Genomic DNA, 12,174 nt, shown 5'->3' on the forward strand with positions numbered 1-12,174 from the left:
TCTGCCCCACCCCAGTTCTCCCCAGGCGGTCTCATGAAGGCATCTCTCAGGCCAGGTTGGCCCCTCCCCGGGGCCCCGGAGGCAGGGGCAGAGGCCCAACACCCAGTGGGGAGTCGGTGGGGAGGCTGCTGATCCGCCTGCCCCACCTTTTACCGGGAGTGATCGTTCGACACTAGACCCCATCATCCTTTGCTGTCCCAGTACGTACACTCATATTCATATTTAGATCCATATGCTATAGAGCTCTACTTTTTGAACATTTTATTTCTTTATTTTTAGAGAAAGGGGAAGAAAGGGAGAAAGAGACATCAACCGCTTGCCTCCTGTACATTCCCCGACTACAGACTGAGCCCACAGCCCAGGCCTGTGCCCTCACCAGGAATGGAACTGGTGACCTTTAGCTTCGCAGGAGGACACCTGACCAACTGAGTCATACTGGTCAGGGCTGTTACAGTCCTCTACTGAGACGCATTCTTCAGACAATATCTATGTCTTGCGTAATTCTTTAGCCCTGACAGTACTTAAGATGTAACCTTATATGTGTAAGAGTACATTCAGTATTTTTAATGCATGAAGTGGATTTCCTGTCCAGAAGCCAAAAAAGGTAGATCACATTGCCGGGGGGAAGGTCTGACGCCCAGAGGCTCCCTCACCACACACACACGTTCCAGAACTGGCCCAATCTCTCCCCTAAGGCCACACGAGAAAAACCAGAACGAGAGTGTCTTGTATTCTCCATCCCCATTAGCTTAGTCCAGATCAGCCTCTCTGAGTGTTCCTCACGTTGAGGTGCGACTTCAGAGTCCCTGAGGCTGTTCGACAGGTAACCGTGATCTCTCCTGAGTCTTCTACAGCCCAGAGAAATGACCTGAGTGCTTCTCCTTCCGCCGCACCCCTTCTGTCTCTGTGGGGACTCCAGAAGTCAGTTCCTGATCTGGGTGCAGGGGGAAGGATATGGGACAGAACCACTCCCCAACCCCTGCTTGGGGGCGCCGTGGTTTCATTTCCAAGCAGGTTGGACTGCATGGGCCCAGGGGGCCACGTACGGTTTCCGAGCCCCTGGAGAAGTGGTGGACATTATCTCAAGTCTTACTTGGTGCATCTGGCTACAGTGGAGCCCTTATGACAGAGGGGACAGTGGCAGGCAGGACCTGGAGGACCTGAGGGGGCTACCAGTCTTCTCTGAACTCTGGAGTGGGGACACCAGCTCTCAGACTAGCATCCTCAACACAGGCCTCTTCTGGCTGAGTGATCAACGTCACCTCCTCTGGCAACAATGCAAAGCCCTCCTTCCAAACTCCCTGTGGTTCGGGGACATCCTGAAGACTGGGGCCCAGTTCTGGCTGCAGTGGGTTCCCCCACCTCTTGGTCCGGCTCCCTCCCACCCCTTTCCAAAGCCTACATCTCCCAGGACACCTGGAGCACAGCCTGACTTATCTGTGGATTTCCTCGGATCTGTCCAGTGCTGGTTCTTCAGAATGCGCCACCCTTCCCCTGGAAGAGTGAGGTCAACAGCCCATGGAGGCCCCTTTACAGGGGGTTGAGGTGAACTCGCCGTGAGCACTCAGAGCCCAGGGGGGGCTGTGCCCCCAGGGGTCCTGCCAGCACAGGGGGGTCGAGGTCACATCCCTTCCCTTTAGGCAGGCCTGTGCTGCCACTGCCTCAGCCTACCACACGCTCAACTCTTCTGGGAGGAGATCTGAAATTCCCTCTCCAAAAGACTCTCAAAGCAGACCCCGAGGACCACCCTGCAATGCACCCCCTCCAAGCACATGCAACCACGGCCCCAGCACCCCCAGGGTAAACCAGGTGCAGCCTGAGGTGCGAGGCAGCTCGCCCAGACTAAGCAGGGCAATTTCTCAGTATCCCAGATGGCAGGGGCCTGCGACCCGCCGGGCAGGGAGCCACCGCTGTCCTTTCCCGACCCTCCTGCTCGACCCTAGGAGTGCAGATTCTCCCAGAGGGCAGCAGGACACAAAAATAGCAGCTGGTACTGAGGCCCAGTTTTGTGACAGCCACTGTCCTAGCTGTTTCACCTTTATGCCGACAGCCAACACAGCAGGCGCACATTTTTTTTTCAGAAAAGGAAAGAGATGTGCTAAGTCCCTGCTAAGAAAGTGGGGAGCTGGAGCCCCACCCCGCACTTCTGTGACTTCTGTCTCCACTAGAGGGCACTGGCCTCCCCTTTTCTGCTCTTGGTTGGAAGAATGCCTCTGCTGATGCTTTTAGGGGGAGTGGTGGATGCTGGGGATCAATAAAACCCTTACGTCCTTCCCGGAAAACTTTCTGTTCCAGCCGGCTCCGGAGAAGGTTCAATGGCACCGTCCACAGACGCCATCACGTTCACACCCTCTCCGGGCTCTGCTGGACTGTGCTCGTCCGGAAGGGGCTCAGACTTCGGAGAGGGCTCCTGGGAGCAGAACCCCCCACCGCCCCCTCCCCCGGTGACGGCCACCCTGAGGCTCTGAAGCACTGGCCTGCTCACACTCAGTACCAGCAGGTCAGAGACAGCGGTGGTGACAGCGGTGTGGACACTGGGGCGTGTCGGCCGAAAGGAAGAAACACCACTGATAACGCCTCACCGTGTCCAGGGACGCGCCAGCTCAGGGGCCGGAGACAGAGCTCCGGGGTTGGCCTGTGTGTGCGCACGAGTGTGGGAGGAAGTGGGCAGCGGTCGGTTGCTGTCTAGGAAGGAACGGTGGCGAAGGCCACAGTGCTGACCTCAGGGCGGACGGACCACGCTCTGGTCAATCGGTTGGGCACCAGCCCCACGTGGCTTTTGAGTGTTCAAAGCGTGCCTACTGCAACCAGGGAAATTAAATTTCTAATTCCATTTTAATTAACTTTAACCCAAATGGCTGCTGAACTGGACAATGCAGGGCTGCACCCCACCTGTCCTCCAGAAGACAGGCAGGCTGGGAGGTGTGACCTCGCCTCCGCAGACGTTCCCAGTGGAAAGGCCAGACTGCACCCGGGGCAAGTGTTCGTCTGGTTTCCTCCAGAGACTGCAGCCGCCACCCCTTCTCTCCCACCGGACAAACCTCTGCTGTGACTTAGGGACCCGGCGGTGAGGCCGCTGCTCTGTGGCTGGGCCCCCTGAGTGAGCTCCAGCTCGGCCACTTCCGCAGCCTGAGGCTGCCGTCTAACCCTGGTGGAGGCTCCAGCAGACCATGGAACTATTTCAGGATGTTTCTGCCCCAAGAAGTGCCAAGCAGCCATTTCTGATCTCTCCGTCCCCATCCCCGTACCATGCTGGCCTTGAGGGGCTTCCACAAAGTCTGCCGACTCCCTGGGCTCCCCCGGAACAGTGGACACGAAGACTCAGGAATCACCCTCCGAACTCCCAGGGTTCCCTCGGTAAGCCACCCCCACCCTGGCATGACTGACAGATGTCCACCTTCTCAGAGCCACACCAGACTTTGCCTCCCACCTCACCCACTCTGGTCCTCCTCTCCCTCCCCCACCCCAAAGGATGTTTCTTCAGTGGGGGAGGTGGGGAGAGAAATTGCTTCTGGCCAATCACCATCCCTCAAGGCTTTGGATTTTGACACTAAAAGATCCAAGCTTTTAAACCCTCCCTTCTGCTCCTCTGCTCTCCCGGTGTTTAGGGAATAGATGCCTCACAGGCTAGGCAATAGGAAGGGGCTAAAATATTTGTAAAGGTGGGAAGAAGGCAGCTACAGAACAACTAAGAACTTGTATCATTGGTCCTACAAATAGCTCCGTACCCTCAGAGGCCTGGGAGTCGGCTGGGGGGCAGGGGTCAGAGGCAGGATCCAGAGAACCATACCCTCCTATTTGGACCTCCAGCTGTCTCACAGCTGAGGACGTAGAAAATTAGTACTAGGGTCCTGTGTGCGGAGTCCCATGCCCAGAGTCTGGCCCTGCGTTTGAACTGACTTGCAGGCTGGAGGAGCCCCAGCACGTGGTTTGCCTCAGCCCAGCCCAGGGCTGCGGTTGCTGGTGCTCACACATCCAGGAGTGCACGCCAATGGCACGGAGCTCACAGCCAACCCGCGCTCTCCAATGGCCTGTGCCCGGGGAGCGCCCTCGCTTCCTTCTCCGCAGGATTGAAAGCACGTGTGCCGAGTGTCTGTCTTCGGTGATGAGGCAAACTGTGGCTTCCCCTCGTCCCCACGCCGCAGCCAACGAGCCTGCTCTGGCTCCCAAGGTTTCTAAAGGGGACCGTGTCCTGCGAGCACCGGAGGACATTTATGGTTGAAAACTAAGGAAAGCCCGCATGGAGCGCCCTGTTCCAATCCCCCAAGAGGAGGAGCCAATGGAAATAATCGATCCAGGTGGGGTGAGCCTCCAGTCAAGGGGGAACGCGTTGAGGAAATACCACTTTCCATGTCGTTTCCTACAGAGGGAAAACTGTAACAAGACCAGGACATCAGGAGAGTAAGTCCAGGGCCGTTCCCTGGCCACCAGCGAAGCCCAGTGCTAGGCTCGTCCCCAGAAACGCACTCCCGGCAAGAAGGCTACAGTGAGCCAGAACGATGCAAAGTACCACGGCCACAAGCCCTGTGACAAGGGCGGGAGGACGGCATCGCTGTCCATGGGCCTTTCATGCCCAGGAGCAGGCAGGAATGGACACAGACCCCGCAGGGTGCTGCGGGGGCTCCAGGAGCGCCGGCTAAAACGTGCTGCACACGGGGCCTTTGGCGCCTTTGCAAAGCCCGGTGCTTCCTGACTTCTAAACAGGAAGGTGCAGGGCCGTGCATCCTGATCTCGGATGGCGCCGCACTCTCCGCGTGGGGGAGGCAGGCGCCAGAGGGGGGCCCCACACTGGCCTGACTCTGGGCTCACACTGGCCTGACTCTGGGCACTGAGGCGCTGCCCCGGCCTCCCCGGACCTGTTCCCTCTGAGTCCTGGGGAAATGCTACCACACTGATGCAGCAGAGCAAAGCTTTAGCAATAGAGACGATTTCTTCTTTCTGTTTTTTGTATCTGCGTTTCTCTCTTGGCCCTTCATTCCTCTCAGGCAGGCAGGTTCGTTTCTTCAGGGGAGCGACGCAACGCCAGCGAGCAGAGAGCCCATTTCAAAAGCCGTGGGGTGATGGAAATCCCTGGTGCTCCAGGGCTGCGTGGAGTAATGCCAGTCGCTGCCTCCAACCCAAAGCCACCCTGCCAACTGGAAGAAACGTCCCTTAAATTGGGAGGAGCCGACAAGCACAGAGAGCACAGGTGTTGGGGACAGGGGGCTGAGAAAACGGCCCTGCGTCCCTCTCCCCGGACTGAGCCTGCATAGGCGAAATAACCCCAGATTCACTTCTAGAACACGTGAGGGCAAAAAGAATTCTGTCTTAGCTGCTGGGGACGGTGGCTGGGAGGCAGCCCCTCGTGCACACTGACGCGGCAAGTGGAGCTGGCCAGCTGGGGTGGACTGGAGGTGTCTGAGGCATTTTGTGAGCTAACTGTTAGCTCATTAGTCGTCTGAAGTCAGCCCTGGTGGGAGCATTTACACCCCAGGGACTGGCAGAGGCGACAAATGAGAACCTCCCCGTCTCTCCCTTCCACCGCACCCCCCCCCCCCCACAGAGCTGGCTGTGAAGTCCTTCCCCAGCGCACCACGGGGGGCGAAGAGGGCCTCACAGTGTGGGAGCAGGAAGGCAGCCTCCCACACACACACCGCTGAGGAGGCGAGGGGAGAGGCCCGGGGGGAGGGCCCTCCGGACAGGAGGCTGTCTCTGGCCCTTGCACAAGCAGACAACAGACCCATGCGGGGGAGGAAGCGCGGCAGACGCCCAAGTGACATCAAGAATGATGCTTTCAGAGAAGCCCCCAGAACGCGAATGCACACCTGGGGACCGTGTGCAGTCCCACACCAGGTGACAGGCATTTCTTCCACCATACAGAATAAGGACTCAAAATACAAACGAGATTTTTACAGAAAAAAATACAATTATCACACACCCGAGTTTTTAAAATTTGTGTCTCCTGGATCGATGGGGATGAGAAGCGTGATGGCTGCGGGGGGGGCCTCTCCCAGAGCCTCACGGCTTCTATCTGGGGCCCCGACCTGTGCTGTTAACACCACGTGGGGGGACCAAAGGCGTGGACGGTGGAACGGGGGGGGGGTGAGGGAAGCACCTGGGGCCGATGTGGGGAGCAGGGCCTCAAGCCGGTAGAAGCCACAAAGAAGTAAACACTCTTCCAAAACCCCAACCCGTATCAAGAAATCAGCTCCCACACTCCTTGCCTAGTAGAATGAAAACCATTAAACACAGGAATGAAGGGCCTCCTTTGAGCTAAGCGGGCTTTGCTAAATAATTCAGGAGCTGAGTTTGATGGAGGGGGGAGAAGAGGTTACTAATTCAACTGATGACAGAGGGAGTGTGAGGAGGGAGGTCAAGGACCAAAAGACGAGAACGAACCCAGGGCCCTGGGAGTGGGGAGGGCACCCCATGCTGGGCAGTGGACTGCAGGGCCATCCGTGTGGGTCCTGAGCGTGTCTGCCGTCAGCTCTCTGGATAAGCCTCGGAAGATGCCAAATGACATTCAGACAAAAGGTCAAGGTGTCCCTGCTTGTGGTCCCGAGGAGGAGCCCATGGCAGAGCGAAGAACGAGCACGCCAGTCGGGCAGACCCGACCCACCTGGGTCTGCAGAGCACGGGCCCATCGCACACAGACTTTTTCAGTAAGTACTGCACACGTGTTTTCTCTTCCTACCCTAGCCTAGCACACTTAGCCAGGACTAGCCTAGCAGAGCCTCACCTCGCCTTGCCCAGCTGGGCCACGCCAATCCTAGCCCAGCAGAGTCCGGCCGAGCCTGTCCGTGTGCCACTGTGGGAGACGAGAACTGCCCTGCATGATGAAGCCGGCTGAGGCGGGGTTTCTGCTACCCACGGCTCCAAGTCCCTACTGGTTCTGAGCACTCCGGAGTCCCGGAGGAGCCGGGTACCCGGCCCCATGCCGGCGGATGTTACAGAAGCAGGGGGAGCAGAGTAGGGGACACTGTGCCCCCAACTCTGGCGGTCTGTGACCCCCCTCACACCACTGGGCAGGGACTTCTGCCACCTCTCCTCCAGTCCCTGCTTCTCCTTTCAGAACGCAGGTGGCTGCATTCAAATAACCGAAAGGGATGCTGCCAGAGCTTCCGGACAAGACAGGTCCGGATCCACCAATAACGCCCCCACCCCAGGCCTTCATGAACCTTTGTCAGCAAGGGTCAGGCTTCCATTACATTCCGCCTGGACCTGCTGCGGCCTCTTCCTCCACCATCGTGGGGCGACCGAGTGCCCTCTCTTCATGTCATCCCAAACGCCACAAACATCATCAGTCTGCCCCCGCCTCTTTCTCTCCTTCAGACTAAATCCTCTCAGTCCGGTCTGAGAAGCATTATTTTCTACCTTATTAACTATCGGCTGAATCCAATCTAATTCCTCCCGTGGCCAAGATTAGAACGCCTTCAAGCTGGTCGTCACAGAGCAGTCAATGATGTACGACACAGCACGGGGGACTGATCACAGTCAGTATCACCATGCCGACTCTGCCTGCTGCCGGGCAGGCCCCTGAGGTACCAGGGGACCACCCTGAAGTGGGTGGCAGGGAGCTGGGTGGTGACCAGGCTGACCGCTGCGCTTGCTGCGTGTGGCAAGGTGTCACGCGTTTCTGAACAAGACCCCCAGGCCCCGTGTGCCTGGCCCCATCTAACCCTCACGGCAGATCTGCCAGGAAGATGTCAGCCTGCACGCCCACCTGTGCTCACACGGCTGTTACAACGAAAGGCTTCTGGGACACTCCGAAGCAGCCTCTGCCCCCAGTTCCCTGCCCCTCTCCCACTTCCCAGGTCCTGGAAGGTGAAGGGTGCCCCAGGCGCTGAGGATGACTCCCAGAGCCCGGCGCCAGCACTGATGACGTGCTGTTGGTGAGAGCCTTGCGTGTGTTATCGTGAACACCATCTCTGATGCATAGTGCATGCACACCGGGCCCACCACAAAAATCACGCCTCTTATCATTGCAAAATCTTTTATTACAAAATCGTCAGCATGGAATTCTGTAACACAGCACCATCACACTCAGCACACCACATATGTTTCAGGTGAAACGTTCCAATTAAAACTAAATTATGACACCCATGGTATCCCCCGACCAGACTCACTCAAGCAGGCCTTACTTCTGCGGGACCCTGTCACAGAACCTGAGTTATGCAGCTCGGGGGTCTCTGACAAGGTGCGCTCGCTCACCCNCCTTGCGTGTGGTATCATGAACACCATCTCTGATGCATAGTGCATGCACACCGGGCCCACCACAAAAATCACGCCTCTTATCATTGCAAAATCTTTTATTACAAAATCATCAGCATGGAATTCTGTAACACAGCACCATCACACTCAGCACACCACGTATGTTTCAGGTGAAACGTTCCAATTAAAACTAAATTATGACACCCATGGTATCCCCCGACCAGACTCACTCAAGCAGGCCTTACTTCTGCGGGACCCTGTCACAGAACCTGAGTTATGCAGCTCGGGGGTCTCTGACAAGGTGCGCTCGCTCACCCCGAGAGTAACGACGGCTGGGTAGTGAAATCTGGCCCATCCTCAGTGGAATACTATTCAGCCACAAAAAGGAAGAAAGCACGGACCCATGGCAACATGGATGTGCCTTGAAAACTTTACGCCAAGTGAAAGAAGCCAGAAACAAACGGCTACTTGAGCAGGATCCCGTTTAGGTAAAACCAACAGGAGGAAGATCAACAGAGACAAAAGCACAGGGGAGCCCCCCGGGGACCGGGGGGAGGGATGGGGGGGGTGAGACCACGGCGAGGTGGCGGCTGCACAACCACAGGGGTGCTCTGAAGCTGACCTAGGTTGCGGGTGCACCACTGGGTCACCGAACTGCGCGCTCCAAATGGGGGAATTGCGTGCTGTTTAAAAATCACAGGATACGACCTCCGTACACATTTACTACATTTAAAGTTACACACATACACACGTTAGGCCCCCACTGTGTTATAACACAAATGCAGACACTAGAGCTTTACAGGCTGAGCTAACAGAGGTGTTGGCGGCTCCCGCCTGTGCTCCGGGGCTGCTGTCGGAAACCCCAGCTCCGGAGGCAGCGGAGAGGCACAAATGGGAGGCAGAACACGCTGCTCCCGGTCCGGGCTCTGCCCACACGGCCTGCAGACCCCGGGCCTCTCGGAGGCTGTGAGGGGCTGGGACCGCCGCTATTTTTTGGAGGTTTGCCATACGTTGATAAACAAAGAAATGCCAAAGCAGAGTTAAATATCAAGGACAATTGTCATTGTTCACATTTGAAAAGTGAAGGCTTTGGACATAAAACCACCACCACAACAAAACACACTGCAATATAACTGTGCTATTCACAAGATAATTAGAGCTTTTCTGGAAAAAAATTAACTCCCAGCGCAAGGAGGCAGTGGAATGGGATCAGAGAATAACTGGGAGGCCACGTGTCACCGTTTGCACCCCCTGCAGGCGGCCTCTGGGAGGGGCAGCGGTGCCCGAGGCCCCGGTGAGTGTGTGAGCCCCACTGGGTGGGTTGGGGTCCTGAAGCACGGCCCAGGCCTGGTGCCTGTGTTTCGGGGCAGAACAGGGAAGCCAGAGAGGGGAGAGGGAAGTGACCTCTTTCTGGCCAGAGTGCCAGCCCTTCACCAACAACAGTAATCAGGAAGCAAAGAGAGGGAGGGAGGTCGTGGGAGGAGCCCCCAGTTCAGCTGGGAGCAGGGTTATCGCCCCCACCAGAGGCAAGATAATTCAGTAATTCATGGCTGCCAGGGTCTTTCCTGTCCAGGGTTAACGTTTTGTTTTTTTTATCATTTTACTGTTTTTACCAACAACATGACAGCAGTGAGGAAAGAAAACTGTGACAGCCCCTGCTTTATCCCCTCCTTTGCCCCCAGCATTTCCAGCGCCACAGAGCTCTGGAAAAAGGCAGGGTCAGAGTCTCCCTCAGGTCTCAGTCCTTGCAAATTGAGTCCCTACTTCATCTGGAGCCGCCCACTGGTTGCCATGGTAACACTACATCTGCTACCCTACTCTGCTCCAATGGTCACTGGCTTTGGCATCCTCCAGGCTGTTGCTGGTTTTGTGTTTGCCTGGTGTGCTACTCTGCCCTCTGAGGAACGCGCACACCTTTTCAGCAAAGGACACTCATTCAAAAGGCAGGGTTACGGGGACAGGGAGGTTAAACCTGTGCAAACTGCAGTTCTGCGAAAGCCAGTTCTCGTGTGCATGGGGCCATTAACTCTGCCAATCTTTGCATTAATGTTCTGTGTCTGTGGGTCTCAAATCCGACTGTAAACCATCCTCCTACACCTACTTTATTAGCATTTGTTTCTAAGGAGCACGCGTTATTCATTAAAACTCCCATAAACACTTCATATAGACCTCAATGCCAGGCTCATCTCCCTTCGTTTCTCATTTTAATACATTTCAACTTTAATTGCTTGTCTGCCGTTCTTCCTATTCACCAATTATTTTTTAAGCTGAAGAGTATAGAATATAAATATAGTTTCTCTGCCTACGACTTTCTCCTACTCTGTTAGGTAGCATCTCTATTCCTCTGGAAAACATATGATTTGCCTCCCTTGCTTAATAGTTACAACTCTTGCAGGGTTTATCAGAACCCAAGCCGTGATGCCACAGGGCAGAGAGGGCGGGCTCTGCAGTCACGGAATTGAAGACGGGCCTCCACGAGCAGCGACAGGCTCATCCCAAATGGCCTGGACTGTGCCGAGTTTCAGCCCTGGACAGTCTGCCTCTGGGCAAGCAGGGACAACAGGTCACCCTCTCCCTGTCTGTTCTCAGGAAGTTGCCTTTTTGACACTCCATGTTTTCATTTGTGAAATGGAAATAAAACAAGATGTTCCTGAAAAGGTTGTGGTGAGGATCACATAATCCTTGTGGATAAGACACCTAATGCTAAAACAGAAACCCACGCCCAGTATTATGAATCTGAGAACTCTAAAACTAATCTTGAGTCACACATCCAATTCACAGCTGAGACATGAGCTTGCTCGGGCTGTCCAGCTCTCTCAGGCTGGGAGCAGGGAGCAGGGCCAGGACGGAGCAGGCCAGTGCCAGACTTCATGCAGAAGGAGGCACTCACTCCCGGCGCCATGCCCTGCAGGCTTCTCTTTGTGCAGGGCCATTAGGTTACGCTGTAAGGCCAGAATCGGCACTCGGGGCTGTCTGACTTAAAGAAGGATGTCACACTTTCCACTAGACAGACCCTCTATATCGCCTTTGGTGACAATTCGTTTCTAACAGCAAGAGTGTTACTGAACCACCCAAACCCATACCTGCCGCAAATACTTTTATTCTGAGTATCATTAAAACAACGCCAAACAAAAACCTAGGTTCTCAAGAGACCTTGAGAAGTGAATTATTATAACCAGCCATTTCCCAAAGAGCATTAAATTTCCTTTCATTGCCGACAATAATTTAGGGAAAACTTTCTAAAAGTATGACATAATTCCATGCCCTTTTCCTTCCCTTAAACTATACTATTTATTTTGAAATAATCACAGGTTCTCATGCGGTTGTAAGAAGTAATACAGAGATGCACCGTGTATTCTTAACTCAGTTTCTCCTGATGGTAACACCTCACAAAATCCTATTAGAGTGATTTTCAACCTTGTTTGTCTCATGGCACACACAAACTAATTAAATTCTATGGCACACCAAAAATACATTTTTTCCTGTCTGACAAAAAATAGGTATAATTTTGGTTGATTTACAAAATAATAGTAATTACTGACTTTTTTGTGCTCCAGTGACTTTTTAAAAATATTAGATGCCTATACTTGTATATAAGGATTTCTGGTACCAAGAATTAAGCCGTCAGACACAACCTAATTATGCAACACAACCAGTAAGCTGCAACTCTATTACCTGTGGCAAATATATTTAATAGTAGAACATTTTAATATTTTCTTCTAAGACTGGGAATAAAAAATAACACCCACTCTCAGCACTCCTGTCTAACACTGTACTGGAATTCCTCACCAGTACAATAAAGCAAGAAAAAGAAACGGAACAAATATAAATCAGAAAGGAGGAAATGTGACTTCCGGCCAAGATGGAGGCACAGGTAGACACACTGTGCCTCCTCACACAACCAAAAGTAGGACAATAATTTAAAAACAAAAAACCACCAGAACTGACAGAAAATCGAACTGTACAGAAGTCTGACAACCAAGG

The sequence above is a fragment of the Sturnira hondurensis genome, unplaced genomic scaffold (genome assembly GCF_014824575.4).
Source record: "Sturnira hondurensis isolate 20B ecotype Veracruz unplaced genomic scaffold, ASM1482457v3 Scaffold0007865, whole genome shotgun sequence".
Taxonomy (NCBI): Eukaryota; Metazoa; Chordata; class Mammalia; order Chiroptera; family Phyllostomidae; genus Sturnira; species Sturnira hondurensis.